Consider the following 4391-nt stretch of genomic DNA (forward strand, 5'->3'; position numbering starts at 1 on the left):
ATGAGGCAAAATAAAGGTCAAGAAGGAACAGAAAGAGTCAAAATAAATATGAGAAACTAGCAGAAAGAGGCAGAATAAAGGTCAGAAATTAGCAGAAAGAGGCAAAATTGAGGACAGAAACAAGCAGCAAGAGGCAGAATAATGGTCACAATTGTGCAGAAAGACACAGAATAAAGGTCAGAAATAAGCAAAAAGAGAGAAAATAAAGGCCAGCAAGAGGCAGAAGAAAGGTCAGAAACAAGCAGAAAGAGGCAAAATAGAGGTCAGGAGCAAGCAGAAAGAGGCAAAAACACAGGCAGAATGACCAGAAAGAGGCACAGTAGAGGTCAGGAACGAGCAGCAAGAGGCAAAATAGAGGTCAAAAACTAGCAGCAGAATAAAGGTCAGGAGAGAGCAGAAAGAGGTAAAATAACAGGCAGAAAGAGGCAGAATAGAGGGCAGTAGCGGGGAGAGAAGAGGTAAAAAAATGGGCGGAAAACAAGCGGAGAAGACACAAAACCAAAGGCAGCAGAGGGTAGCAGACTGTAGCCAAGCTGGACAGGAGGACTGTTACGGGGAGAGCTGGCATGAGGACCTGTTCCTTTGTGCCCCCTACTTTGTTTTTAGCACACAACTACTGGCTGACCCACTCATACACTCAGGCACCCACTCACAGATGCACTCACAGACTCAGGCACCCACTCACAGACCCACTGAGAGACTCACACCCTCATTCACAGACCCACTCAGGGACTTACTAATATACCCACTCACTCACTCATGCATTTACTCACAGACCCACTGAGACACTCACACAACTACTCACAGATGCACTCAGACACTCATGCATTCATGTTCCCATTTACAGACCCACTCAGAGACTCATGCACCCACTTGTGGACCCACTCATGCACCCAATCACTCACCCACTCAGAGACTTATCCATCCACTCACAGACCTTCAAAGACACTTATGCACTCACTTACAGACCCAGTCAGAGACTCATGCACCAACTCACAGTCCCACTCAGACACATGCACACACTCAGAGACCCACTCAGACACTCACACATCCTGTCACAGACCCACTCACTCAGAAACTCATGCACTCACTCACAGCCCCCCTCAGAGACTCATGTACTCACTCACAGACCCACTTAGACACTTACACACACTCACAGACCTACTCAGGCATTCACACACCCACTGACAGACCCACTCAGATACTCTAACACCCACTCAAGGCTTGCTGAAACACTCATGCACACTCTCATACAATCCCTGTTAAAGGTTAGTGGTTACATTTAGTAAATAAAATTCCAACAAACCTTTGAAATTCACTGACAAAAACAAAGGTTACAGGGACGTTATAGTTAGGAAATAGAATTTTAAAACCCTTACAAATTCACTGGAAAAAACAGGTTGCAGGTATATTATAGTTAGGCTCAGATTTCACTCGTACAAAACCAGTCAAATTCAGCAGTTATAGTTAGCTGAGCTAACTATAACTTACACCCCTGTAATGCACTAATGACATCACTGATGACATCATCCACAGAAGCACTCATATACCCACTCACACCTCTATATAAACTCTCATACACCGACTCACATGCCCATACAACCACTCACATACCTATTTACAGACCATACAAGTACTCACACAACCACTCACTCACCCATTGAACCACTCACACAGCCAGTCGCTCACTTATACAGCCACTCACACAACCACTCACTCACTCATATAGCTACTCATACAACCAGTCACTTACCCATGGAACCACTCACACAGCCAAACACTCACCCATACAGCTACTCACACACCCAATTATTCACACAAACAGCCACTCACAAACCCACTTACTCACCCATACAGGCACTCATACACTGACTCACATCCACACAACCACTTACATACCCATTTGCACATCCATACAAGCACTCTCAAATCTGCTCATGCTCTCATACAGCCATTCACACAGACACTCACTCTCCAATACAGCTACTCACTCACCAACTCACTTAACCAAACACCCAAATAAACACCCATTCCCTCACTCCTACAGCTATTCAGGCACCCACTCAGTCACCCATGCAGTCACTCACACATCCACTCACTGACCCATACATCCACTCACACAGCCACTCACTCGCCCATAGAGCCACTCACACACCCACTCACTCACCAATACAGCTACTCACACAGCCAATCGCTCGCCCACACAGCTACTCACACAGCCAATTATACACCTATATAGCCACTCACATAGCCACTCACACTCCCATACAGCCACTCATATACCCATTCACACACAGATACAGTCACACAGCCACTCACATAATATATGTTAAAAGTAGTATCACTCATTAGCAGTGCACCTTGTATATTAACCTAACTTTTGTATTTGGTCAGTATACATTTAACACAAATAAGAGAGGGGGGCCAAAGAGCTATTCAAGGTCCAGTATCCATGCTCCCAATGCCTACATACGTTTTCACAAAGGGACACTGTTCCTATAGCGGGGTGCAAAAAGTCACCCACGCTTGAGAGTACAAATAGTCACCCCTGCGAAAAATATAAAAACGTGAAGAGGTAGAAAAAGAAAAAAGACATCCTAGGAGCATGAGTGTCTTTGAATGTCTGTGCGTGGATGGATTAGTTTCTGAGTGGGTGTGTGAGTGGGTACATGGGTGTCTGAATAGGTCTGAGTGGGTCAGTCAGTAGGTGTGTGGCTCCCTCAGTGGATCTGTGCGTAGGTGTATGAGTGTCTGAGTGGGTCTGTGAATGGGAACAGGAGTGTCTGATTGGGTCTGAAGGTGGGTGGATGAGTGTCTGAGTAGGTCAGTGAGAGCATGCAAGAGTATCTGAGTGGGTCTGTGAGTGGGTGCTTGAGTGTCTCAGTGGGTCTATGATATGGTGTGTGAGTCTCTGAGTGGCCTGTGAGTGGACACATGAGTGTGTGAGTGGGCATGTGACTGCGTTTCTGAGTTGGTCTGTGAGTGTGTGTGTGTGTGAGTTTGAGTCTCTCAGTGGGTCTGTGAGTGGATGAATGAGCACTTGAATGGATCTGTGAGCAGGTGAATAAGAGTCTGAGTATGTCTGCCAGTGAGTATGTGAGTCTCTGATTGGGTATGTAAGTGGGTGTGCGAGTCTATGAGTGGGTCTGTGAGTGAGTGTGTCAGTGGTTGTGCAGTAAAGAAAAGTAGTGGGCACATGGGAACACATCCTCGTGTCAGCTCACCCTGTGATGGTCCTCCTATCCAGCTTGCCTAAACTCCGCTATCCCCTGCTGTCTTCGTTTTTGTGCCTCATCCGCTCATCTCCTTCTTGTTTTTCTGTCTCTTATATTCTTGCTCCCGCCTTATATTTTGTCTCTTTATGCTTGTTCTCACAGTTATTTCGCCTCTTTCTGCCCACTCCGGACCATTATTCTGTCTCTTGGTGCTCGTTTCTGACCTTTATTTGCCTCTTTCTGCTCATTCTGCATATTATATTGCCTCTGTCTGCTTGTTTCGGATTTTATTCTGCCTCTTTCTGCTAATTTCTCACGTTTATTCTGTCTCTCGCTGCTCATTTCTCACCTTTATTTTGCCTCTTTTTGCTAGTTTCTAACCTTTATTTTACATCTTTCTGCTGGTTTCCCACCTGTATTTTACCTCTTCCTGCTGTTGTTGACCTTCCTTTTGCCTCTTTCTGCTTGTTTCTTACCTTTATTTTGCCTCTTTCTGCTAATTTCTCACCTTTATTTTGCCTCTTACTGCTCATTTCTGAACTTTATTCCTACTCTTTCGGCATGTTTCTGAACTTTATTTTGCATCTTTCTGCTTGTTTCTGACCTTTATTCTGCCTCTTTCTGGTCCCTTCTGACCTTTATTCTGCCTGTTTCAGCTCCTTGCTGACTTTTATTCTGCCTCTTTCTGCTTGTTTCTCTTCTTTATTTTGCCTATTTCTGCTAGTTTCTGACCCTTATTCTGCATCTTTCATCTCATTTCTGACCTTTATTCCACCTCTTTCTACTCATTTCTTACCTACATTCTGCCTCTTTCTGCTCATTTCTGACCTTTATTTTGTCTTTTCTGCTCATTGCTGACCTTTATTCTACCTCGTTATTGACCTTTATTTTCCTTCTTTCTGCTCGTTTCTGACCTTTATTCTGCCTCTTTCTGTTAGTTGCTCACCTTTATTCTGCCTCTATCTACTCGTTTCTGACCTTTATTCTGCCTCTTTCTGCTAGTTTCTAAACTTTATTTTGCCTCTTTCTTCTCTTTTCTCCCAGGACAGCAGCGGGGCTCAAGGCACCCGCGGTCCCAGCCGACTCCCTGCCTTCTGCGTGAGCTGGCTTGGTGTTGCATTGAGAGATCGGTTGGAAAAGCAGCTCCTTCCCTGCAAGACAAATCATTTAATCTCT

Source organism: Triturus cristatus, chromosome 9 (assembly GCF_964204655.1).
Source record: "Triturus cristatus chromosome 9, aTriCri1.1, whole genome shotgun sequence".
Taxonomy (NCBI): domain Eukaryota; kingdom Metazoa; phylum Chordata; class Amphibia; order Caudata; family Salamandridae; genus Triturus; species Triturus cristatus.